This window comes from Lolium perenne, chromosome 2 (genome assembly GCF_019359855.2).
Source record: "Lolium perenne isolate Kyuss_39 chromosome 2, Kyuss_2.0, whole genome shotgun sequence".
Taxonomy (NCBI): Eukaryota; Viridiplantae; Streptophyta; class Magnoliopsida; order Poales; family Poaceae; genus Lolium; species Lolium perenne.
Genome location: NC_067245.2, coordinates 101,661,422 through 101,680,656, shown reverse-complemented (window position 1 = coordinate 101,680,656; position 19,235 = coordinate 101,661,422). Strand labels below are relative to the sequence as shown.

The following is a 19,235-nucleotide window of genomic DNA, read 5'->3' as shown; positions in this document are numbered from 1 at the left end:
TGTACTCTACGATATGGATTGGACTCCAACACGAATAGATCCCTAGCGAACGTGCCGAGGGAAGATGTAAGGATTTTAACTTACGGGTGGCAGTGGTGGGTAGTTTGTACCAATTTTTGGGCAGTTTTGAATTGGACGAACGACCGAGGGAGAAACCCTTTTGCTTTTATTATTAGGTATAGATTATCCAATTGCACAGATGAATAGGGCTTTTAACACTATATCTTTTTTCAAAAAGAATCCAGAACTTTTTTATAAAATCAAAATAAATATATAGGGCTAGGAAAACTTGTTTCCAACCCAGCTGAAATTTTATGAAGTCATTTTATTTGCAAATCTTTGGGAAAGTCACGTCATTCCCTCTCCCGAGTATTTGGAAATTTTAAGAACATCCAATAAATCAAATGCAGTCAAATAAAATCCAATTGCAACAAAAATATTCCTCACCATTTGTTCACTGATTTGAACAAGGTTTAGAGAACATTTAATTAGCCCTCAAAAAGTTTTAATTTCTTCGAACATTCAACACACATCAAAGCACTCATTCAATAAAATATTTATTTTATTTAACATTCCAAAATGGTACATTTTGGGATGTTACATTTTTCATCCGCACCACCGTTTCCCATCACCAATAGCCGAGCACGAGTGCCCGCAAAAAAATATCGTCCTAACTTCACCATGAATGTCGCCGCGTGACGCAAAAAAGGAGGGATGCAACACGAGGACTTCCCAGGAGGTCACCCATCCTAGTACTACTTCGCCCAAGCACGCTTAACTTCGGAGTTCTCGATGGGATCCGGTGCTTTAGTGCTGGTATGATCGCATCCGACATGTTATGCACTCATTTTCCCTTATGCTTGCTCATCCCGCTCTTTTGTCTCGCTTCTATTTTGTACCATGTCCATCCTCTTTTTCATCTGCACCACCGTTTCCCATCACCAATAGCCGAGCACGAGTGCCCGCAAAAAAATATCGTCATAACTTCACCATGAATGTCGCCGCGTGACGCAAAAAAGGAGGGATGCAACACGAGGACTTCCCAAGAGGTCACCCATCCTAGTACTACTCTCGCCCAAGCACGCTTAACTTCGGAGTTCTGATGGGATCCGGTGCTTTAGTGCTGGTATGATCGCATCCGACATGTTATGCACTCATTTTCCCTTATGCTTGCTCCTCCCGCTTCTTTGTCCGCTTCTATTTTGTACCATGTCCATCCTCTTTTTCATCCGCACCACCGTTTCCCATCACTAGCCGAGCACGAGTGCCCGCAAAAAAATATCGTCCTAACTTCACCATGAATGTCGCCGCGTGACGCAAAAAAGGAGGGATGCAACACGAGGACTTCCCAGGAGGTCACCCATCCTAGTACTACTCTCGCCCAAGCACGCTTAACTTCGGAGTTCTGATGGGATCCGGTGCTTTAGTGTTGGTATGATCGCATCCGACATGTTATGCACTCATTTTCTCTTATGCTTGCTCCTCCCGCTCTTTGTCTGCTCTATTTTGTACCATGTCCATCCTCTTTTTCATCCGCACCACCGTTTCCCATCACCAATAGCCGAGCACGAGTGCCCGCAAAAAAATATCGTCCTAACTTCACCATGAATGTCGCCGCGTGACGCAAAAAAGGAGGGATGCTACCCGAGGACTTCTCTAGAGGTCACCCATCCTAGTACTACTCTCGCCCAAGCACGCTTAACTTCGGAGTTCTGATGGGATCCGGTGCTTTAGTGCTGGTATGATCGCATCCGACATGTTATGCACTCATTTTCCCTTATGCTTGCTCATCCCGCTCTTTGTCTGCTCTATTTTGTACCATGTCCATCCTCTTTTTCATCTGCACCACCGTTTCCCATCACCAATAGCCGAGCACGAGTGCCCGCAAAAAAATATCGTCATAACTTCACCATGAATGTCGCCGCGTGACGCAAAAAAGGAGGGATGCAACACGAGGACTTCCCAAGAGGTCACCCATCCTAGTACTACTCTCGCCCAAGCACGCTTAACTTCGGAGTTCTGATGGGATCCGGTGCTTTAGTGCTAGTATGATCGCATCCGACATGTTATGCACTCATTTTCCCTTATGCTTGCTCCTCCCGCTCTTTGTCTGCTCTATTTTGTACCATGTCCATCCTCTTTTTCATCCGCACCACCGTTTCCCATCTCCAATAGCCGAGCACGAGTGCCCGCAAAAATATCGTCCTAACTTCACCATGAATGTCGCCGCGTGACGCAAAAAGGAGGGATGCAACACGAGGACTTCCCAGGAGGTCACCCATCCTAGTACTACTCTCGCCCAAGCACGCTTAACTTCGGAGTTCTGATGGGATCCGGTGCTTTAGTGCTGGTATGATCGCATCCGACATGTTATGCACTCATTTTCTCTTATGCTTGCTCCTCCCGCTCTTTGTCTGCTCTATTTTGTACCATGTCCATCCACTTTTTCATCCGCACCACCGTTTCCCATCACCAATAGCCGAGAGCACGAAGTGCCCGCAAAAAAATATCGTCCTAACTTCACCATGAATGTCGCCGCGTGACGCAAAAAAGGAGGGATGCAACACGAGGACTTCCCAGGAGGTCACCCATCCTAGTACTACTCTCGCCCAAGCACGCTTAACTTCGGAGTTCTGATGGGATCCGGTGTTTAGTGCTGGTATGATCGCATCCAACATGTTATGCACTCATTTTCCCTTATGCTTGCTCCTCCCGCCTCTTTGTCTGCTTCTATTTTGTACCATGTCCATCCTCTTTTTCATCTCGCACCACCGTTTCCCATCACCAATAGCCGAGCACGAGGTGCCCGCAAAAATATCGTCCTAACTTCACCATGAATGTCGCCGCGTGACGCAAAAAGGAGGGATGCAACACGAGGACTTCCCAGGAGGTCACCCATCCTAGTACTACTCTCGCCCAAGCACGCTTAACTTCGGAGTTCTGATGGGATCCGGTGCTTTAGTGCTGGTATGATCGCATCCGACATGTTATGCACTCATTTTCCCTTATGCTTGCTTTTCCCGCTCTTTGTCTGCGCTTCATTTTGTACCATGTCCATCCTCTTTTCATCTGCACCACCGTTTCCCATCACCAATAGCCGAGCACGAGTGCCCGCAAAAAATATCGTCCTAACTTCACCATGAATGTCGCCGCGTGACGCAAAAAGGAGGGATGCAACACGAGGACTTCCTGTGAGGTCACCCATCCTAGTACTACTCTCGCCCAAGCACGCTTAACTTCGGAGTTCTGATGGGATCGAGTGCTTTAGTGCTGGTATGATCGCATCCGACATGTTATGCACTCATTTTCCCTTATGCTTGCTTTTCCCGCTCTTTGTCTGCTCTATTTTGTACCATGTCCATAATCTTTTTCATCCGCACCACCGTTTCCCATCACCAATAGCCGAGCACGAGTGCCCGCAAAAAAATATCATCCTAACTTCACCATGAATGTCGCCGCGTGACGCAAAAAAGGAGGGATGCAACACGAGGACTTCCTGTGAGGTCACCCATCCTAGTACTACTCTCGCCCAAGCACGCTTAACTTCGGAGTTCTGATGGGATCCGGTGCTTTAGTGCTGGTATGATCGCATCCGACATGTTATGCACTCATTTTCCCTTATGCTTGCTTTTCCCGCTCTTTGTCTGCTCTATTTTGTACCATGTCCATCCTCTTTTTCATCCGCACCACCGTTTCCCATCACCAATAGCCGAGCACGAGTGCCCGCAAAAAAATATCGTCCTAACTTCACCATGAATGTCGCCGCGTGACGCAAAAAAGGAGGGATGCAACACGAGGACTTCCCAGGAGGTCACCCTTCCTAGTACTACTCTCGCGCATGCAGGCTTAACTTGGGAGTTCGCTGGGATCCGGTGCTTTAGTGCTGGTATGATCGCATCCGACATGTTATGCACTCATTTTCCCTTATGCTTGCTCCTCCCGCTCTTTGTCTGCTTCTATTTTGTACCATGTCCATCCTCTTTTTCATCCGCACCACCGCTTTCCCATCACCAATAGCCGAGCACGAGTGCCCGCAAAAATATCGTCCTAACTTCACCATGAATGTCGCCGCGTGACGCAAAAAAGGAGGGATGCAACACGAGGACTTCCTGTGAGGTCACCCATCCTAGTACTACTCTCTCCCAAGCACGCTTAACTTCGGAGTTCGATGGGATCCGGTGCTTTAGTGCTGGTATGATCGCATCCGACATGTTATGCACTCATTTTATCTTATGCTTGCTCCTCCCGCTCTTTGTCTGCTCTATTTTGTACCATGTCCATCCTCTTTTTCATCCGCACCACCGTTTCCCATCACCAATAGCCGAGCACGAGTGCCCGCAAATAAATATCGTCCTAACTTCACCATGAATGTCGCCGCGTGACGCAAAAAAGGAGGGATGCAACACGAGGACTTCCCAGGAGGTCACCCATCCTAGTACTACTCTCGCCCAAGCACGCTTAACTTCGAGTTCGATGGGATCCGGTGCTTTAGTGCTGGTATGATCGCATCCGACAGGTTATGCACTCATTTTCCTTATGCTTGCTCCTCCCGCTCTTTGTCTTCTCTATTTTGTACCATGTCCATCCTCTTTTTCATCTGCACCACCGTTTCCCATCACCAATAGCCGAGCACGAGTGCCCGCAAAAAAATATCGTCCTAACTTCACCATGTATGTCGCCGCGTGACGCAAAAAAGGAGGGATGCAACACGAGGACTTCCCAGGAGGTCACCCATCCTAGTACTACTCTCGCCCAAGCACGCTTAACTTCGGAGTTCTGATGGGATCCGGTGCTTTAGTGCTGGTATGATCGCATCCGACATGTTATGCACTCATTTTCCCTTATGCTTGCTTTTCCCGCTCTTTGTCTGCTCTATTTTGTACCATGTCCATCCTCTTTTTCATCTGCACCACCGTTTCCCATCACCAATAGCCGAGCACGAGTGCCCGCAAAAAAATATCGTCCTACCTTCACCATGAATGTCGCCGCGTGACGCAAAAAAGGAGGGATGCAACACGAGGACTTCCTAGGAGGTCACCCATCCTAGTACTACTCTCGCCCAAGCACGCTTAACTTCGGAGTTCTGATGGGATCCAGTGCTTTAGTGCTGGTATGATCGCATCCGACATGTTATGCACTCATTTTCCCTTATGCTTGCTTTTCCCGCTCTTTGTCTGCTCTATTTTGTACCATGTCCATCCTCTTTTTCATCCGCACCACCGTTTCCCATCACCAATAGCCGAGCACGAGTGCCCGCAAAAAAATATCATCCTAACTTCACCATGAATGTCGCCGCGTGACGCAAAAAAGGAGGGATGCAACACGAGGAATTCCCAGGAGGTCACCCATCCTAGTACTACTCTCGCCCAAGCACGCTTAACTTCGGAGTTCTGATGGGATCCGGTGCTTTAATGCTGGTATGATCGCATCCGACATGTTATGCACTCATTTTCCCTTATGCTTGCTCATCCCGCTCTTTGTCTGCTCTATTTTGTACCATGTCCATCCTCTTTTTCATCTGCACCACCGTTTCCCATCACCAATAGCCGAGCACGAGTGCCCGCAAAAAAATATCGTCATAACTTCACCATGAATGTTGCCGCGTGACGCAAAAAAGGAGGGATGCAACACGAGGACTTCCCAAGAGGTCACCCATCCTAGTACTACTCTCGCCCAAGCACGCTTAACTTCGGAGTTCTGATGGGATCCGGTGCTTTAGTGCTGGTATGATCGCATCCGACATGTATGCACTCATTTTCCCTTATGCTTGCTCCTCCCGCTCTTTGTCTGCTCTATTTTGTACCATGTCCATCCTCTTTTTCATCCGCACCACCGTTTCCCATCACCAATAGCCGAGCACGAGTGCCCGCAAAAAAATATCGTCCTAACTTCACCATGAATGTCGCCGCGTGACGCAAAAAAAGGAGGGATGCAACACGAGGACTTCCCAGGAGGTCACCCATCCTAGTACTACTCTCGCCCAAGCACGCTTAACTTCGGAGTTCTGATGGGATCCGGTGCTTTAGTGCTGGTATGATCGCATCCGACATGTTATGCACTCATTTTCTCTTATGCTTGCTCCTCCCGCTCTTTTGTCCGCTTCTATTTTGTACCTTGTCATTCTTCTTTTTCATCCGCACCACCTTTTCCCATCACCATTAGCCGAGCAGGTTTGCCGGCAAAAAATATCGTCCTAACTTCACCATGAATGTCGCCGCGTGACGCAAAAAGGAGGGATGCAACACGAGGACTTCCTGTGAGGTCACCCATCCTAGTACTACTCTCGCCCAAGCACGCTTAACTTCGGAGTTCGATGGGATCCGGTCCTTTACCGCTGGTATGATCGCATCCGACATGTTATGCACTCATTTTCCCTTATGCTTGCTCCTCCCGCTCTTTGTCTCGCTTCTATTTTGTACCATGTCCATCCTCTTTTTCATCTCGCACCACCGTTTCCCATCACCAATAGCCGAGCACGAGTGCCCGCAAAAAAATATCGTCCTAACTTCACCATGAATGTCGCCGCGTGACGCAAAAAGGAGGGATGCAACACGAGGACTTCCCAGGAGGTCACCCATCCTAGTACTACTCTCGCCACAGCACGCTTATCTTCGGAGGTCTGATGGGATCCGGTGCTTTAGTGCTGGTATGATCGCATCCAACATGTTATGCACTCATTTTCCCTTATGCTTGCTTTTCCCGCTCTTTGTCTGCTCTATTTTGTACCATGTCCATCCTCTTTTTCATCTGCACCACCTTTTCCCATCACCAATAGCCGAGCACGAGTGCCCGCAAAAAAATATCATCCTAACTTCACCATGAATGTCGCCGCGTGACGCAAAAAAGGAGGGATGCAACACGAGGACTTCCCAGGAGGTCACCCATCCTAGTACTACTCTCGCACAAGCACGCTTAACTTCGGAGTTCTGATGGGATCCGGTGCTTTAGTGCTGGTATGATCGCATCCAACATGTTATGCACTCATTTTCTCTTATGCTTGCTCCTCCCGCTCTTTGTCTGCTCTATTTTGTACCATGTCCATCCTCTTTTTCATCTGCACCACCGTTTCCCATCACCAATAGCCGAGCACGAGTGCCCGCAAAAAATATCGTCCTAACTTCACCATGAATGTCGCCGCTTGACGCAAAAAAGGAGGGATGCAACACGAGGACTTCCCAGGAGGTCACCCATCCTAGTACTACTCTCGCCCAAGCACGCTTAACTTCGGAGTTCGATGGGATCCGGTGCTTTAGTGCCGGTATGATCGCATCCGACATGTTATGCACTCATTTTCCCTAATGCTTGCTCCTCCCGCTCTTTTGTCTCGCTCTATTTTGTACCATGTCCATCCTCTTTTTCATCCGCACCACCGTTTTCCCCATCACCAATAGCCGAGCACGAGTGCCCGCAAAAAAATATCGTCCTAACTTCACCATGAATGTCGCCGCGTGACGCAAAAAAGGAGGGATGCAACACGAGGACTTCCCAGGAGGTCACCCATCCTAGTACTACTCTCGCCCAAGCACGCTTAACTTCGGAGTTCTGATGGGATCCGGTGCTTTAGTGCTGGTATGATCGCATCCGACATGTTATGCACTCATTTTCTCTTATGCTTGCTCCTCCCGCTCTTTGTCTGCTCTATTTTGTACCATGTCCATCCTCTTTTTCATCCGCACCACCGTTTCCCATCACCAATAGCCGAGCACGAGTGCCCGCAAAAAAATATCGTCCTAACTTCACCATGAATGTCGCCGCGTGACGCAAAAAGGAGGGATGCAACACGAGGACTCTCCCAGAGGTCACCCATCCTAGTACTACTCTCGCCCAAGCACGCTTAACTTCGAGTTCGATGGGATCCGGTGCTTTAGTGCTGGTATGATCGCATCCGACATGTTATGCACTCATTTTCCCTTATGCTTGCTCCTCCCGCTCTTTGTCTGCTCTATTTTGTACCATGTCCATCCTCTTTTTCATCCGCACCACCGTTTCCCATCACCAATAGCCGAGCACGAGTGCCCGCAAAAAAATATCGTCCTAACTTCACCATGAATGTCGCCGCGTGACGCAAAAAAGGAGGGATGCAACACGAGGACTTCCCAGGAGGTCACCCATCCTAGTACTACTCTCGCCCAAGCACGCTTAACTTCGGAGTTCTGATGGGATCCGGTGCTTTAGTGCTGGTATGATCGCATCCAACATGTTATGCACTCATTTTCCCTTATGCTTGCTTTTCCCGCTCTTTGTCTGCTCTATTTTGTACCATGTCCATCCTCTTTTTCATCTGCACCACCTTTTCCCATCACCAATAGCCGAGCACGAGTGCCCGCAAAAAAATATCATCCTAACTTCACCATGAATGTCGCCGCGTGACGCAAAAAAGGAGGGATGCAACACGAGGACTTCCCAGGAGGTCACCCATCCTAGTACTACTCTCGCCCAAGCACGCTTAACTTCGGAGTTCTGATGGGATCCGGTGCTTTAGTGCTGGTATGATCGCATCCAACATGTTATGCACTCATTTTCTCTTATGCTTGCTCCTCCCGCTCTTTGTCTGCTCTATTTTGTACCATGTCCATCCTCTTTTTCATCTGCACCACCGTTTCCCATCACCAATAGCCGAGCACGAGTGCCCGCAAAAAACTATCGTCCTAACTTCACCATGAATGTCGCCGCGTGACGCAAAAAAGGAGGGATGCAACACGAGGACTTCCTGTGAGGTCACCCATCCTAGTACTACTCTCGCCCAAGCACGCTTAACTTCGAGTTCGATGGGATCCGGTGCTTTAGTGCTGGTATGATCGCATCCGACATGTTATGCACTCATTTTCCCTAATGCTTGCTCCTCCCGCTCTTTGTCTCGCTTCTATTTTGTACCATGTCCATCCTCTTTTTCATCTCGCACCACCGCTTTCCCATCACCAATAGCCGAGCACGAGTGCCCGCAAAAAAATATCGTCCTAACTTCACCATGAATGTCGCCGCGTGACGCAAAAAAGGATGGAAGCAACACAAGGACTTCCTGTGAGGTCACCCATCCTAGTACTACTCTCGCCCAAGCACGCTTAACTTCGGAGTTCGATGGGATCCGGTGCTTTAGTGCTGGTATGATCGCATCCGACATGTTATGCACTCATTTTCCCTTATGCTTGCTTTTCCCGCTTCTTTGTCTCGCTTCTATTTTGTACCATGTCCATCCTCTTTTTCATCCGCACCACCGTTTCCCATCACCAATAGCCGAGCACGAGTGCCCGCAATAAAGATCGTCCTACCTTCACCATGAATGTCGCCGCGTGACGCAAAAAAGGAGGGGATGCAACACGAGGACTTCCCAGGAGGTCACCCATCCTAGTACTACTTCTCGCCCAAGCACGCTTAACTTCGGAGTTCGATGGGATCCAGTGCTTTAGTGCCGGTATGATCGCATCCGACATGTTATGCACTCATTTTCCCTTATGCTTGCTTTTCCCGCTCTTTGTCTCGCTTCTATTTTGTACCATGTCCATCCTCATTTTCATCCGAACAACCTTTCCCCATCCCAATCAGCCGAGCACGAGTGCCCGCAAAAAAATATCATCCTAACTTCACCATGAATGTTGCCGCGTGACGCAAAAAAGGAGGGATGCAACACGAGGACTTCCTGTGAGGTCACCCATCCTAGTACTACTTTCGCCCAAGCACGCTTAACTTCGGAGTTCGATGGGATCCGGTGCTTTAGTGCTGGTATGATCGCATCCGACATGTTATGCACTCATTTTCCCTTATACTTGCTCATCCCGCTCTTTGTCTCGCTTCTATTTTGTACCATGTCCATCCTCTTTTTCATCCGCACCACCGCTTTCCCATCACCAATAGCCGAGCACGAGTGCCCGCAAAAAAATATCGTCCTAACTTCACCATGAATGTCGCCGCGTGACGCAAAAAAGGAGGGATGCAACACGAGGACTTCCCAAGAGGTCACCCAGCCTAGTACTACTCGCCCCCAAGCACGCTTAACTTCGGAGTTCGATGGGATCCGGTGCTTTAGTGCTGGTATGATCGCATCCGACATGTTATGCACTCATTTTCCCTTATGCTTGCTCCTCCCGCTCTTTGTCTGCTTCTATTTTGTACCATGTCCATCCTCTTTTTCATCCGCACCACCGTTTCCCATCACCAATAGCCGAGCACGAGTGCCCGCAAAAAATATCGTCCTAACTTCACCATGAATGTCGCCGCGTGACGCAAAAAGGAGGGATGCAACACGAGGACTTCCCGTGAGGTCACCCATCCTAGTCCTACTCTCGCGCAAGCTCGCTTAACTGCGGAGTTCGATGGGATCCGGTGCTTTAGTGCCGGTATGATCGCATCCGACATGTTATGCACTCATTTTCTCTTATGCTTGCTCCTCCCGCTCTTTGTCTGCTCTATTTTGTACCATGTCCATCCTCTTTTTCATCCGCACCACCGTTTCCCATCACCAATAGCCGAGCACGAGTGCCCGCAAAAAAAATCGTCCTAACTTCACCATGAATGTCGCCGCGTGACGCGAAAAAGGAGGGATGCAACACGAGGACTTCCTGTGAGGTCACCCATCCTAGTACTACTCTCGCCCAAGCACGCTTAACTTCGGAGTTCGATGGGATCCGTGCTTTAGTGTCGGTATGATCGCATCCGACATGTTATGCACTCATTTTCCCTTATGCTTGCTCCTCCCGCTCTTTGTCCTGCTCTATTTTGTACCATGTCCATCCTCTTTTTCATCTCGCACCACCGTTTCCCATCACCAATAGCCGAGCACGAGTGCCCGCAAAAAAATATCGTCCTAACTTCACCATGAATGTCGCCGCGTGACGCAAAAAAGGAGGGATGCAACACGAGGACTTCCCAGGAGGTCACCCATCCTAGTACTACTCTCGCCCAAGCACGCTTAACTTCGGAGTTCGATGGGATCCGGTGCTTTAGTGCTGGTATGATCGCATCCGACATGTTATGCACTCATTTTCCCTTATGCTTGCTTTTCCCGCTCTTTGTCCGCTTCTATTTTGTACCATGTCCATCCTCTTTTCATCCGCACCACCGTTTCCCATCACCAATAGCCGAGCACGAGTGCCCGCAAAAAATATCGTCCTAACTTCACCATGAATGTCGCCGCGTGACGCAAAAAAGGAGGGATGCAACACGAGGACTTCCCAGGAGGTCACCCATCCTAGTACTACTCTCGCCCAAGCACGCTTAACTTCGGAGTTCGATGGGATCCAGTTGCTTTAGTGCCGGTATGATCGCATCCGACATGTTATGCACTCATTTTCCCTTATGCTTGCTTTTCCCGCTCTTTGTCCGCTTCTATTTTGTACCATGTCCATCCTCTTTTTCATCCGCACCACCGTTTCCCATCACCAATAGCCGAGCACGAGTGCCCGCAAAAAATATCATCCTAACTTCACCATGAATGTCGCCGCGTGACGCAAAAAAGGAGGGATGCAACACGAGGACTTCCCAGTGAGGTCACCCATCCTAGTACTACTCTCGCCCAAGCACGCTAACTTCGGAGTTCTCGATGGGATCCGGTGCTTTAGTGCTGGTATGATCGCATCCGACATGTTATGCACTCATTTTCCCTTATGCTTGCTTTTCCCGCACTTTGTCCTGCTCTATTTTGTACCATGTCCATCCTCTTTTTCATCTCGCACCACCGTTTCCCATCACCAATAGCCGAGCACGAGTGCCCGCAAAAAATATCGTCCTACCTTCACCATGAATGTCGCCGCGTGACGCAAAAAGGAGGGATGCAACACGAGGACTTCCTGTGAGGTCACCCATCCTAGTACTACTCTCGCCCAAGCACGCTTAACTTCGGAGTTCGATGGGATCCAGTGCTTTAGTGCTTGGTATGATCGCATCCCACATGTTATGCACTCATTTTCCCTTATGCTTGCTTTTCCCGCTCTTTGTCTGCTCTATTTTGTACCATGTCCATCCTATTTATAATCCGCACCACCGTTTCCCATCACCAATAGCCGAGCACGAGTGCCCGCAAAAAAATATCATCCTAAGTTCACCATGAATGTCGCCGCGTGACGCAAAAAAAGGAGGGATGCAACACGAGGACTTCCCAGGAGGTCACCCATCCTAGTACTACTCTCGCCCAAGCACGCTTAACTTCGGAGTTCTGATGGGATCCGGTGCTTTAGTGCTGGTATGATCGCATCCGACATGTTATGCACTCATTTTCCCTTATGCTTGCTCATCCCGCTCTTTGTCTGCTCTATTTTGTACCATGTCCATCCTCTTTTCATCCGCACCACCGTTTCCCATCACCAATAGCCGAGCACGAGTGCCCGCAAAAAATATCGTCCTAACTTCACCATGAATGTCGCCGCGTGACGCAAAAAGGAGGGATGCAACACGAGGACTTCCTAAGAGGTCACCCATCCTAGTACTACTCTCGCCCAAGCACGCTTAACTTCGGAGTTCGATGGGATCCGGTGCTTTAGTGCTGGTATGATCGCATCCGACATGTTATGCACTCATTTTCCCTTATGCTTGCTCCTCCCGCTCTTTGTCTGCTTCTATTTTGTACCATGTCCATCCTCTTTTTCATCCGCACCACCGTTTCCCATCACCACAGCCGAGCACGAGTGCCCGCAAAAAATATCGTCCTAACTTCACCATGAATGTCGCCGCGTGACGCAAAAAAGGAGGGATGCAACACGAGGACTTCCCAGGAGGTCACCCATCCTAGTACTACTCTCGCCCAAGCACGCTTAACTTCAGAGTTCTGATGGGATCCGGTGCTTTAGTGCTGGTATGATCGCATCCGACATGTTATGCACTCATTTTCCCTTATGCTTGCTCCTCCCGCTCTTTGTCTGCTCTATTTTGTACCATGTCCATCCTCTTTTTCATCTGCACCACCGTTTCCCATCACCAATAGCCGAGCACGAGTGCCCGCAAAAAAATATCGTCCTAACTTCACCATGAATGTCGCCGCGTGACGCAAAAAAGGAGGGATGCAACACGAGGACTTCCTCAGTGAGGTCACCCATCCTAGTACTACTCTCGCCCAAGCACGCTTAACTTCGGAGTTCTGATGCTGGTATGATCGCATCCGACATGTTATGCACTCATTTTCCCTTATGCTTGCTCCTCCCGCTCTTTGTCTGCTCTATTTTGTACCATGTCCATCCTCTTTTTCATCTGCACCACCGTTTCCCATCACCAATAGCCGAGCACGAGTGCCCGCAAAAAACTATCGTCCTAACTTCACCATGAATGTCGCCGCGTGACGCAAAAAAGGAGGGATGCAACACGAGGACTTCCCAGGAGGTCACCCATCCTAGTACTACTCTCGCCCAAGCACGCTTAACTTCTGATTTCGATGGGATCCGGTGCTTTAGTGCCGGTATGATCGCATCCAACATGTTATGCACTCATTTTCCTTATGCTTGCTCCTCCCGCTCTTTTGTTTGCTCTATTTTGTACCATGTCCATCCTCTTTTTCATCTGCACCACCGTTTCCCATCACCAATAGCCGAGCACGAGTGCCCGCAAAAAAATATCGTCCTAACTTCACCATGAATGTCGCCGCGTGACGCAAAAAAGGAGGGATGCAACACGAGGACTTCCCAGGAGGTCACCCATCCTAGTACTACTCTCGCCCAAGCACGCTTAACTTCGGAGTTCTGATGGGATCCGGTGCTTTAGTGCTGGTATGATCGCATCCGACATGTTATGCACTCATTTTCCCTTATGCTTGCTTTTCCCGCTCTTTGTCTGCTCTATTTTGTACCATGTCCATCCTCTTTTCATCCGCACCACCGTTTCCCATCACCAATAGCTTCGAGCACGAGTGCCCGCAAAAAAATATCGTGCTAACTTCACCATGAATGTCGCCGCGTGACGCAAAAAAGGAGGGATGCAACACGAGGACTTCCCCAGGAGGTCACCCATCCTAGTACTACTCTCGCCCAAGCACGCTTAACTTCGGAGTTCCGATGGGATCCGGTTGCTTTAGTGCTGGTATGATCGCATCCGACATGTTATGCACTCATTTTCCCTTATGCTTGCTTTTCCCGCTCTTTGTCTCCGCTTCTATTTTGTACCATGTCCATCCTCTTTTTCATCCGCACCACCGTTTCCCATCACCAATAGCCGAGCACGAGTGCCCGATAAAAAATATCATCCTAACTTCACCATGAATGTCGCCGCGTGACGCAAAAAAAAGGAGGGATGCAACACGAGGACTTCCCATGAGGTCACCCATCCTAGTACTACTCTCGCCCAAGCACGCTTAACTTCGGAGTTCTGATGGGATCCGGTGCTTTAGTGCTGGTATGATCGCATCCGACATGTTATGCACTCATTTTCCCTTATGCTTGCTTTTCCCGCTCTTTGTCTGCTCTATTTTGTACCATGTCCATCCTCTTTTTCATCTGCACCACCGTTTCCCATCACCAATAGCCGAGCACGAGTGCCCGCAAAAATTTATCGGCTTTCCTTCACCATGATTGTCGCCGCGTGACGCAAAAAAGGAGGGATGCAACACGAGGACTTCCTGTGAGGTCACCCATCCTAGTACTACTCTGCCCAAGCACGCTTAACTTCGGAGTTCTCGATGGGATCCGGTGCTTTAGTGCCGGTATGATCGCATCCGACATGTTATGCACTCATTTTCCCTTATGCTTGCTTTTCCCGCTCTTTGTCTCCGCTTCTATTTTGTACCATGTCCATCCTCTTTTTCATCCGCACCACCGTTTCCTCATCACCAATAGCCGAGCACGAGTGCCCGCAAAAATATCATCCTAAGTTCACCATGAATGTCGCCGCGTGACGCAAAAAAGGAGGGATGCAACACGAGGACTTCCTCAGGAGGTCACCCATCCTAGTACTACTCTCGCCTCAAGCACGCTTAACTTCGGAGTTCGATGGGATCCGGTGCTTTAATGCTGGTATGATCGCATCCGACATGTTATGCACTCATTTTCCCTTATGCTTGCTCATCCCGCCTTTGTCCGCTTCTATTTTGTACCATGTCCATCCTCTTTTTCATCTGCACCACCGTTTCCCATCACCAATAGCCGAGCACGAGTGCCCGCAAAAAAATATCGTCCTAACTTCACCATGAATGTCGCCGCGTGACGCAAAAAAGGAGGGATGCAACACGAGGACTTCCCAAGAGGTCACCCATCCTAGTACTACTCTCGCCCAAGCACGCTTAACTTCGGAGTTCTGATGGGATCCGGTGCTTTAGTGCTGGTATGATCGCATCCGACATGTTATGCACTCATTTTCCCTTATGCTTGCTCCTCCCGCTCTTTGTCCGCTTCTATTTTGTACCATGTCCATCCTCTTTTTCATCCGCACCACCGTTTCCCATCACCAAGAGCCGAGCACGAGTGCCGGCACCAAAAGTTCGTCCTAACTTCACCATGAATGTCGCCGCGTGACGCAAAAAAGGAGGGATGCAACACGAGGACTTCCCAGGAGGTCACCCATCCTAGTACTACTCTCGCCCAAGCACGCTTAACTTCGGAGTTCTGATGGGATCCGGTGCTTTAGTGCTGGTATGATCGCATCCGACATGTTATGCACTCATTTTCTCTTATGCTTGCTCCTCCCGCTCTTTGTCTGCTCTATTTTGTACCATGTCCATCCTCTTTTTCATCCGCACCACCGTTTCCCATCACCAATAGCCGAGCACGAGTGCCCGCAAAAAAATATCGTCCTAAAGTAACCAAGAATGTCGCCGCGTGACGCAAAAAATGAGGGAAGCAACACGAGGACTTCCTGGAGGTCACCCATCCTAGTACTACTCTCGCCCAAGCACGCTTAACTTCGGAGTTCCGATGGGATCCGGTGCTTTAGTGCTGGTATGATCGCATCCGACATGTTATGCACTCATTTTCCTTATGCTTGCTTTTCCCGCTCTTTGTCTCGCTTCTATTTTGTACCATGTCCATCCTCTTTTTCATCCGCACCACCGCTTCCCATCACCAATAGCCGAGCACGAGTGCCCGCAAAAAATATCGTCCTAACTGCACCATGAATGTCGCCGCGTGACGCAAAAAAGGAGGGATGCAACACGAGGACTTCCCAGGAGGTCACCCATCCTAGTACTACTCGCCCAAGCACGCTTAACTTCGGAGTTCGATGGGATCCAGTGCTTTAGTGCTGGTATGATCGCATCCGACATGTTATGCACTCATTTTCCCTTATGCTTGTTTTTCCAGATCATTGTGTGGTCTTATTTTTTGCATGTCAATCCTCTTTTTGATCTTGACCACCGTTTCCCATCACCAATAGCCGAGCACGAGTGCCCGCAAAAAATATCGTCCTAACTTCACCATGAATGTCGCCGCGTGACGCAAAAAAGGAGGGATGCAACACGAGGACTTCCCAGGAGGTCACCCATCCTAGTACTACTCTCGCCCAAGCACGCTTAACTTCGGAGTTCTGATGGGATCCGGTTGCTTAGGTGCCGGTATGATCGCATCCGACATGTTATGCACTCATTTTCCCTTATGCTTGCTTTTCCCGCTCTTTGTCTGCTCTATTTTGTACCATGTCCATCCTCTTTTTCATCCGCACCACCGTTTCCCATCACCAATAGCCGAGCACGAGTGCCCGCAAAAAAATATCATCCTAACTTCACCATGAATGTCGCCGCGTGACGCAAAAAAGGAGGGATGCAACACGAGGACTTCCCAGGAGGTCACCCATCCTAGTACTACTCTCGCCCAAGCACGCTTAACTTCGGAGTTCTGATGGGATCCGGTGCTTTAGTGCTGGTATGATCGCATCCGACATGTTATGCACTCATTTTCCCTTATGCTTGCTTTTCCCGCTCTTTGTCTGCTCTATTTTGTACCATGTCCATCCTCTTTTTCATCTGCACCACCGTTTCCCATCACCAATAGCCGAGCACGAGTGCCCGCAAAAAAGAACGTCCTACCTTCACCATTAATGTCGCCGCGTGACGCAAAAAGGAGGGATGCAACACGAGGACTTCCCAGGAGGTCACCCATCCTAGTACTACTCTCGCCCAAGCACGCTTAACTTCGGAGTTCTGATGGGATCCAGTGCTTTAGTGCTGGTATGATCGCATCCGACATGTTATGCACTCATTTTCCCTTATGCTTGCTTTTCCCGCTCTTTGTCTGCTCTATTTTGTACCATGTCCATCCTCTTTTTCATCCGCACCACCGTTTCCCATCACCAATAGCCGAGCACGAGTGCCCGCAAAAAAATATCATCCTAAGTTCACCATGAATGTCGCCGCGTGACGCAAAAAAGGAGGGATGCAACACGAGGACTTCCCAGGAGGTCACCCATCCTAGTACTACTCTCGCCCAAGCACGCTTAACTTCGGAGTTCTGATGGGATCCGGTGCTTTAGTGCTGGTATGATCGCATCCGACATGTTATGCACTCATTTTCCCTTATGCTTGCTCATCCCGCTCTTTGTCTGCTCTATTTTGTACCATGTCCATCCTCTTTTTCATCTGCACCACCGTTTCCCATCACCAATAGCCGAGCACGAGTGCCCGCAAAAAAATATCGTCCTAACTTCACCATGAATGTCGCCGCGTGACGCAAAAAAGGAGGGATGCAACACGAGGACTTCCCAAGAGGTCACCCATCCTAGTACTACTCTCGCCCAAGCACGCTTAACTTCGGAGTTCTGATGGGATCCGGTGCTTTAGTGCTGGTATGATCGCATCCGACATGTTATGCACTCATTTTCCCTTATGCTTGCTCCTCCCGCTCTTTGTCTGCTCTATTTTGTACCATGTCCATCCTCTTTTTCATCCGCACCACCGTTTCCCCATCACCAATAGCCGAGCACGAGTGCCCGGAAAAAATATCGTCCCAACTTCACCCTGCATGGCGCCGGGTGCCGGCAAAAAGGAGGGATGCAACACGAGGACTTCCTGTGAGGTCACCCATCCTAGTACTCTCGCCCAAGCACGCTTAACTTCGGAGTTCTGATGGGATCCGGTGCTTTAGTGCTGGTATGATCGCAGCCGACATGTTATGCACTCATTTTCCCTTATGCTTGCTCCTCCCGCTCTTTGTCTGCTTTTTTTTTGTACCATGTCCATCCTCTTTTTCATCCGCACCACCGTTTCCCATCACCAATAGCCGAGCACGAGTGCCCGCAAAAAAATATCGTCCTAACTTCACCATGAATGTCGCCGCGTGACGCAAAAAGGATGGATGCAACACGAGGACTTCCCAGGAGGTCACCCATCCTAGTACTACTCTCGCCCAAGCACGCTTAACTTCGGAGTTCGATGGGATCCGGTGCTTTAGTGCCGGTATGATCGCATCCGACATGTTATGCACTCATTTTCCCTTATGCTTGCTTTTCCCGCTCTTTGTCTCGCTTCTATTTTGTACCATGTCCATCCTCTTTTTCATCTCGCACCACCATTTCCCATCACCAATAGCCGAGCACGAGTGCCCGCAAAAAATATCGTCCTAACTTCACCATGAATGTCGCCGCGTGACGCAAAAAAGGAGGGAGGCAGCACGAGGACTTCCCAGTGAGGTCACCCATCCTAGTACTACTCTCGCCCAAGCACGCTTAACTTCGGAGTTCGATGGGATCCGGTGCTTTAGTGCTGGTATGATCGCATCCGACATGTTATGCACTCATTTTCCCTTATGCTTGCTTTTCCCGCTCTTTGTCCGCTTCTATTTTGTACCATGTCCATCCTCTTTTCATCCGCACCACCGTTTCCCATCACCAATAGCCGAGCACGAGTGCCCGCAAAAAATATCGTCCTAACTTCACCATGAATGTCGCCGCGTGACGCAAAAAGGAGGGATGCAACACGAGGACTTCCTCAGGAGGTCACCCATCCTAGTACTACTCTCGCCCAAGCACGCTTAACTTCGAGTTCGATGGGATCCAAAGTGCTTTAGTGCTGGTATGATCGCATCCGACATGTTATGCACTCATTTTCCCTTATGCTTGCTTTTCCCGCTCTTTGTCTGCTCTATTTTGTACCATGTCCATCCTCTTTTTCATCTGCACCACCGTTTCCCATCACCAATAGCCGAGCACGAGTGCCCGCAAAAAAATATCATCCTAACTTCACCATGAATGTCGCCGCGTGACGCAAAAAAGGAGGGATGCAACACGAGGACTTCCTGTGAGGTCACCCATCCTAGTACTACTCTCGCCCAAGCACGCTTAACTTCGGAGTTCGATGGGATCCGGTGCTTTAGTGCTGGTATGATCGCATCCGACAT

The 19,235-nt window shown here is 49.4% G+C and overlaps 60 non-coding genes and 1 pseudogene across 60 annotated transcripts; all 61 read right to left on the bottom strand.

Annotated features, from left to right (window-relative positions):
* Nucleotides 1-711: 711 nt before the first annotated feature.
* Nucleotides 712-830, bottom strand: LOC127320084 (5S ribosomal RNA). Its single transcript, XR_007862958.2, has one exon. It is a non-coding gene; the product is annotated as a 5S ribosomal RNA (ribosomal RNA).
* Nucleotides 831-1,021: 191 nt separating this feature from the next.
* Nucleotides 1,022-1,140, bottom strand: LOC127320156 (5S ribosomal RNA). The gene has a single exon (XR_007863031.1). It is a non-coding gene; the product is annotated as a 5S ribosomal RNA (ribosomal RNA).
* Nucleotides 1,141-1,327: 187 nt separating this feature from the next.
* Nucleotides 1,328-1,446, bottom strand: LOC127320119 (5S ribosomal RNA). Its single transcript, XR_007862993.2, has one exon. It is a non-coding gene; the product is annotated as a 5S ribosomal RNA (ribosomal RNA).
* A 188-nt stretch (nt 1,447-1,634) lies between these two features.
* On the bottom strand, nt 1,635-1,753 carry LOC127320079 (5S ribosomal RNA). The gene has a single exon (XR_007862953.2). It is a non-coding gene; the product is annotated as a 5S ribosomal RNA (ribosomal RNA).
* Nucleotides 1,754-1,941: 188 nt separating this feature from the next.
* Nucleotides 1,942-2,060, bottom strand: LOC127319810 (5S ribosomal RNA). Its single transcript, XR_007862695.1, has one exon. It is a non-coding gene; the product is annotated as a 5S ribosomal RNA (ribosomal RNA).
* Nucleotides 2,061-2,245: 185 nt separating this feature from the next.
* LOC127319867 (5S ribosomal RNA) lies at nt 2,246-2,364 on the bottom strand. The gene has a single exon (XR_007862749.2). It is a non-coding gene; the product is annotated as a 5S ribosomal RNA (ribosomal RNA).
* Nucleotides 2,365-2,555: 191 nt separating this feature from the next.
* Nucleotides 2,556-2,673, bottom strand: LOC127319831 (5S ribosomal RNA). Its single transcript, XR_007862715.2, has one exon. It is a non-coding gene; the product is annotated as a 5S ribosomal RNA (ribosomal RNA).
* Nucleotides 2,674-2,862: 189 nt separating this feature from the next.
* On the bottom strand, nt 2,863-2,981 carry LOC127319935 (5S ribosomal RNA). The gene has a single exon (XR_007862816.1). It is a non-coding gene; the product is annotated as a 5S ribosomal RNA (ribosomal RNA).
* A 187-nt stretch (nt 2,982-3,168) lies between these two features.
* LOC127319976 (5S ribosomal RNA) lies at nt 3,169-3,287 on the bottom strand. The gene has a single exon (XR_007862854.1). It is a non-coding gene; the product is annotated as a 5S ribosomal RNA (ribosomal RNA).
* A 188-nt stretch (nt 3,288-3,475) lies between these two features.
* On the bottom strand, nt 3,476-3,594 carry LOC127319905 (5S ribosomal RNA). The gene has a single exon (XR_007862788.2). It is a non-coding gene; the product is annotated as a 5S ribosomal RNA (ribosomal RNA).
* A 188-nt stretch (nt 3,595-3,782) lies between these two features.
* Nucleotides 3,783-3,900, bottom strand: LOC127319808 (5S ribosomal RNA). Its single transcript, XR_007862694.2, has one exon. It is a non-coding gene; the product is annotated as a 5S ribosomal RNA (ribosomal RNA).
* Nucleotides 3,901-4,088: 188 nt separating this feature from the next.
* On the bottom strand, nt 4,089-4,206 carry LOC127320031 (5S ribosomal RNA). The gene has a single exon (XR_007862906.2). It is a non-coding gene; the product is annotated as a 5S ribosomal RNA (ribosomal RNA).
* Nucleotides 4,207-4,394: 188 nt separating this feature from the next.
* On the bottom strand, nt 4,395-4,511 carry LOC127320065 (5S ribosomal RNA). The gene has a single exon (XR_007862939.1). It is a non-coding gene; the product is annotated as a 5S ribosomal RNA (ribosomal RNA).
* Nucleotides 4,512-4,698: 187 nt separating this feature from the next.
* LOC127319947 (5S ribosomal RNA) lies at nt 4,699-4,817 on the bottom strand. The gene has a single exon (XR_007862827.1). It is a non-coding gene; the product is annotated as a 5S ribosomal RNA (ribosomal RNA).
* A 188-nt stretch (nt 4,818-5,005) lies between these two features.
* On the bottom strand, nt 5,006-5,124 carry LOC127320158 (5S ribosomal RNA). The gene has a single exon (XR_007863033.2). It is a non-coding gene; the product is annotated as a 5S ribosomal RNA (ribosomal RNA).
* A 188-nt stretch (nt 5,125-5,312) lies between these two features.
* LOC127320172 (5S ribosomal RNA) lies at nt 5,313-5,431 on the bottom strand. The gene has a single exon (XR_007863047.1). It is a non-coding gene; the product is annotated as a 5S ribosomal RNA (ribosomal RNA).
* Nucleotides 5,432-5,619: 188 nt separating this feature from the next.
* On the bottom strand, nt 5,620-5,738 carry LOC127320153 (5S ribosomal RNA). Its single transcript, XR_007863027.2, has one exon. It is a non-coding gene; the product is annotated as a 5S ribosomal RNA (ribosomal RNA).
* A 188-nt stretch (nt 5,739-5,926) lies between these two features.
* LOC127320006 (5S ribosomal RNA) lies at nt 5,927-6,045 on the bottom strand. The gene has a single exon (XR_007862882.2). It is a non-coding gene; the product is annotated as a 5S ribosomal RNA (ribosomal RNA).
* Nucleotides 6,046-6,233: 188 nt separating this feature from the next.
* Nucleotides 6,234-6,351, bottom strand: LOC127320147 (5S ribosomal RNA). Its single transcript, XR_007863022.2, has one exon. It is a non-coding gene; the product is annotated as a 5S ribosomal RNA (ribosomal RNA).
* A 190-nt stretch (nt 6,352-6,541) lies between these two features.
* LOC127319958 (5S ribosomal RNA) lies at nt 6,542-6,660 on the bottom strand. Its single transcript, XR_007862837.2, has one exon. It is a non-coding gene; the product is annotated as a 5S ribosomal RNA (ribosomal RNA).
* Nucleotides 6,661-6,848: 188 nt separating this feature from the next.
* On the bottom strand, nt 6,849-6,967 carry LOC127319970 (5S ribosomal RNA). The gene has a single exon (XR_007862848.2). It is a non-coding gene; the product is annotated as a 5S ribosomal RNA (ribosomal RNA).
* Nucleotides 6,968-7,154: 187 nt separating this feature from the next.
* Nucleotides 7,155-7,272, bottom strand: LOC127319860 (5S ribosomal RNA). The gene has a single exon (XR_007862742.2). It is a non-coding gene; the product is annotated as a 5S ribosomal RNA (ribosomal RNA).
* Nucleotides 7,273-7,464: 192 nt separating this feature from the next.
* LOC127319886 (5S ribosomal RNA) lies at nt 7,465-7,583 on the bottom strand. Its single transcript, XR_007862768.2, has one exon. It is a non-coding gene; the product is annotated as a 5S ribosomal RNA (ribosomal RNA).
* A 187-nt stretch (nt 7,584-7,770) lies between these two features.
* Nucleotides 7,771-7,887, bottom strand: LOC127320152 (5S ribosomal RNA). The gene has a single exon (XR_007863026.2). It is a non-coding gene; the product is annotated as a 5S ribosomal RNA (ribosomal RNA).
* Nucleotides 7,888-8,075: 188 nt separating this feature from the next.
* On the bottom strand, nt 8,076-8,194 carry LOC127319986 (5S ribosomal RNA). Its single transcript, XR_007862863.2, has one exon. It is a non-coding gene; the product is annotated as a 5S ribosomal RNA (ribosomal RNA).
* A 188-nt stretch (nt 8,195-8,382) lies between these two features.
* Nucleotides 8,383-8,501, bottom strand: LOC127320081 (5S ribosomal RNA). Its single transcript, XR_007862955.2, has one exon. It is a non-coding gene; the product is annotated as a 5S ribosomal RNA (ribosomal RNA).
* Nucleotides 8,502-8,689: 188 nt separating this feature from the next.
* LOC127319968 (5S ribosomal RNA) lies at nt 8,690-8,806 on the bottom strand. Its single transcript, XR_007862846.2, has one exon. It is a non-coding gene; the product is annotated as a 5S ribosomal RNA (ribosomal RNA).
* Nucleotides 8,807-8,998: 192 nt separating this feature from the next.
* LOC127320080 (5S ribosomal RNA) lies at nt 8,999-9,116 on the bottom strand. The gene has a single exon (XR_007862954.2). It is a non-coding gene; the product is annotated as a 5S ribosomal RNA (ribosomal RNA).
* Nucleotides 9,117-9,307: 191 nt separating this feature from the next.
* Nucleotides 9,308-9,426, bottom strand: LOC127320047 (5S ribosomal RNA). Its single transcript, XR_007862921.2, has one exon. It is a non-coding gene; the product is annotated as a 5S ribosomal RNA (ribosomal RNA).
* Nucleotides 9,427-9,616: 190 nt separating this feature from the next.
* LOC127319957 (5S ribosomal RNA) lies at nt 9,617-9,734 on the bottom strand. Its single transcript, XR_007862836.2, has one exon. It is a non-coding gene; the product is annotated as a 5S ribosomal RNA (ribosomal RNA).
* Nucleotides 9,735-9,925: 191 nt separating this feature from the next.
* LOC127319977 (5S ribosomal RNA) lies at nt 9,926-10,043 on the bottom strand. The gene has a single exon (XR_007862855.2). It is a non-coding gene; the product is annotated as a 5S ribosomal RNA (ribosomal RNA).
* Nucleotides 10,044-10,230: 187 nt separating this feature from the next.
* LOC127319982 (5S ribosomal RNA) lies at nt 10,231-10,348 on the bottom strand. The gene has a single exon (XR_007862859.2). It is a non-coding gene; the product is annotated as a 5S ribosomal RNA (ribosomal RNA).
* Nucleotides 10,349-10,535: 187 nt separating this feature from the next.
* Nucleotides 10,536-10,652, bottom strand: LOC127320017 (5S ribosomal RNA). The gene has a single exon (XR_007862893.2). It is a non-coding gene; the product is annotated as a 5S ribosomal RNA (ribosomal RNA).
* Nucleotides 10,653-10,842: 190 nt separating this feature from the next.
* Nucleotides 10,843-10,960, bottom strand: LOC127319993 (5S ribosomal RNA). Its single transcript, XR_007862870.2, has one exon. It is a non-coding gene; the product is annotated as a 5S ribosomal RNA (ribosomal RNA).
* A 187-nt stretch (nt 10,961-11,147) lies between these two features.
* LOC127320036 (5S ribosomal RNA) lies at nt 11,148-11,266 on the bottom strand. The gene has a single exon (XR_007862911.2). It is a non-coding gene; the product is annotated as a 5S ribosomal RNA (ribosomal RNA).
* A 188-nt stretch (nt 11,267-11,454) lies between these two features.
* On the bottom strand, nt 11,455-11,574 carry LOC127320005 (5S ribosomal RNA). Its single transcript, XR_007862881.2, has one exon. It is a non-coding gene; the product is annotated as a 5S ribosomal RNA (ribosomal RNA).
* Nucleotides 11,575-11,762: 188 nt separating this feature from the next.
* On the bottom strand, nt 11,763-11,881 carry LOC127320088 (5S ribosomal RNA). The gene has a single exon (XR_007862962.2). It is a non-coding gene; the product is annotated as a 5S ribosomal RNA (ribosomal RNA).
* A 189-nt stretch (nt 11,882-12,070) lies between these two features.
* Nucleotides 12,071-12,189, bottom strand: LOC127319865 (5S ribosomal RNA). The gene has a single exon (XR_007862747.2). It is a non-coding gene; the product is annotated as a 5S ribosomal RNA (ribosomal RNA).
* A 185-nt stretch (nt 12,190-12,374) lies between these two features.
* On the bottom strand, nt 12,375-12,492 carry LOC127319879 (5S ribosomal RNA). Its single transcript, XR_007862761.2, has one exon. It is a non-coding gene; the product is annotated as a 5S ribosomal RNA (ribosomal RNA).
* Nucleotides 12,493-12,679: 187 nt separating this feature from the next.
* On the bottom strand, nt 12,680-12,798 carry LOC127320007 (5S ribosomal RNA). The gene has a single exon (XR_007862883.2). It is a non-coding gene; the product is annotated as a 5S ribosomal RNA (ribosomal RNA).
* A 188-nt stretch (nt 12,799-12,986) lies between these two features.
* On the bottom strand, nt 12,987-13,089 carry LOC127320078 (5S ribosomal RNA; annotated as a pseudogene).
* Nucleotides 13,090-13,277: 188 nt separating this feature from the next.
* LOC127320106 (5S ribosomal RNA) lies at nt 13,278-13,395 on the bottom strand. Its single transcript, XR_007862980.2, has one exon. It is a non-coding gene; the product is annotated as a 5S ribosomal RNA (ribosomal RNA).
* Nucleotides 13,396-13,583: 188 nt separating this feature from the next.
* Nucleotides 13,584-13,702, bottom strand: LOC127319909 (5S ribosomal RNA). Its single transcript, XR_007862792.2, has one exon. It is a non-coding gene; the product is annotated as a 5S ribosomal RNA (ribosomal RNA).
* Nucleotides 13,703-13,891: 189 nt separating this feature from the next.
* LOC127320089 (5S ribosomal RNA) lies at nt 13,892-14,012 on the bottom strand. Its single transcript, XR_007862963.2, has one exon. It is a non-coding gene; the product is annotated as a 5S ribosomal RNA (ribosomal RNA).
* Nucleotides 14,013-14,205: 193 nt separating this feature from the next.
* LOC127320175 (5S ribosomal RNA) lies at nt 14,206-14,324 on the bottom strand. The gene has a single exon (XR_007863051.2). It is a non-coding gene; the product is annotated as a 5S ribosomal RNA (ribosomal RNA).
* Nucleotides 14,325-14,512: 188 nt separating this feature from the next.
* LOC127319999 (5S ribosomal RNA) lies at nt 14,513-14,631 on the bottom strand. The gene has a single exon (XR_007862876.2). It is a non-coding gene; the product is annotated as a 5S ribosomal RNA (ribosomal RNA).
* A 190-nt stretch (nt 14,632-14,821) lies between these two features.
* Nucleotides 14,822-14,941, bottom strand: LOC127320092 (5S ribosomal RNA). The gene has a single exon (XR_007862966.2). It is a non-coding gene; the product is annotated as a 5S ribosomal RNA (ribosomal RNA).
* A 188-nt stretch (nt 14,942-15,129) lies between these two features.
* Nucleotides 15,130-15,248, bottom strand: LOC127320023 (5S ribosomal RNA). The gene has a single exon (XR_007862899.2). It is a non-coding gene; the product is annotated as a 5S ribosomal RNA (ribosomal RNA).
* Nucleotides 15,249-15,437: 189 nt separating this feature from the next.
* LOC127320014 (5S ribosomal RNA) lies at nt 15,438-15,556 on the bottom strand. Its single transcript, XR_007862890.2, has one exon. It is a non-coding gene; the product is annotated as a 5S ribosomal RNA (ribosomal RNA).
* A 188-nt stretch (nt 15,557-15,744) lies between these two features.
* LOC127319995 (5S ribosomal RNA) lies at nt 15,745-15,862 on the bottom strand. The gene has a single exon (XR_007862872.2). It is a non-coding gene; the product is annotated as a 5S ribosomal RNA (ribosomal RNA).
* A 188-nt stretch (nt 15,863-16,050) lies between these two features.
* LOC127319861 (5S ribosomal RNA) lies at nt 16,051-16,166 on the bottom strand. The gene has a single exon (XR_007862743.2). It is a non-coding gene; the product is annotated as a 5S ribosomal RNA (ribosomal RNA).
* Nucleotides 16,167-16,353: 187 nt separating this feature from the next.
* Nucleotides 16,354-16,473, bottom strand: LOC127320103 (5S ribosomal RNA). Its single transcript, XR_007862977.2, has one exon. It is a non-coding gene; the product is annotated as a 5S ribosomal RNA (ribosomal RNA).
* A 188-nt stretch (nt 16,474-16,661) lies between these two features.
* Nucleotides 16,662-16,780, bottom strand: LOC127320016 (5S ribosomal RNA). Its single transcript, XR_007862892.1, has one exon. It is a non-coding gene; the product is annotated as a 5S ribosomal RNA (ribosomal RNA).
* Nucleotides 16,781-16,966: 186 nt separating this feature from the next.
* On the bottom strand, nt 16,967-17,085 carry LOC127320176 (5S ribosomal RNA). The gene has a single exon (XR_007863052.1). It is a non-coding gene; the product is annotated as a 5S ribosomal RNA (ribosomal RNA).
* Nucleotides 17,086-17,273: 188 nt separating this feature from the next.
* On the bottom strand, nt 17,274-17,392 carry LOC127320027 (5S ribosomal RNA). The gene has a single exon (XR_007862903.1). It is a non-coding gene; the product is annotated as a 5S ribosomal RNA (ribosomal RNA).
* Nucleotides 17,393-17,580: 188 nt separating this feature from the next.
* Nucleotides 17,581-17,699, bottom strand: LOC127320164 (5S ribosomal RNA). The gene has a single exon (XR_007863036.1). It is a non-coding gene; the product is annotated as a 5S ribosomal RNA (ribosomal RNA).
* A 188-nt stretch (nt 17,700-17,887) lies between these two features.
* On the bottom strand, nt 17,888-18,003 carry LOC127320128 (5S ribosomal RNA). The gene has a single exon (XR_007863002.2). It is a non-coding gene; the product is annotated as a 5S ribosomal RNA (ribosomal RNA).
* Nucleotides 18,004-18,191: 188 nt separating this feature from the next.
* LOC127320060 (5S ribosomal RNA) lies at nt 18,192-18,309 on the bottom strand. Its single transcript, XR_007862934.2, has one exon. It is a non-coding gene; the product is annotated as a 5S ribosomal RNA (ribosomal RNA).
* A 190-nt stretch (nt 18,310-18,499) lies between these two features.
* Nucleotides 18,500-18,618, bottom strand: LOC127320114 (5S ribosomal RNA). Its single transcript, XR_007862988.2, has one exon. It is a non-coding gene; the product is annotated as a 5S ribosomal RNA (ribosomal RNA).
* Nucleotides 18,619-18,804: 186 nt separating this feature from the next.
* On the bottom strand, nt 18,805-18,924 carry LOC127320057 (5S ribosomal RNA). The gene has a single exon (XR_007862931.2). It is a non-coding gene; the product is annotated as a 5S ribosomal RNA (ribosomal RNA).
* A 188-nt stretch (nt 18,925-19,112) lies between these two features.
* Nucleotides 19,113-19,230, bottom strand: LOC127319996 (5S ribosomal RNA). Its single transcript, XR_007862873.2, has one exon. It is a non-coding gene; the product is annotated as a 5S ribosomal RNA (ribosomal RNA).
* Between the last annotated feature and the right edge of the window lie 5 nt (nt 19,231-19,235).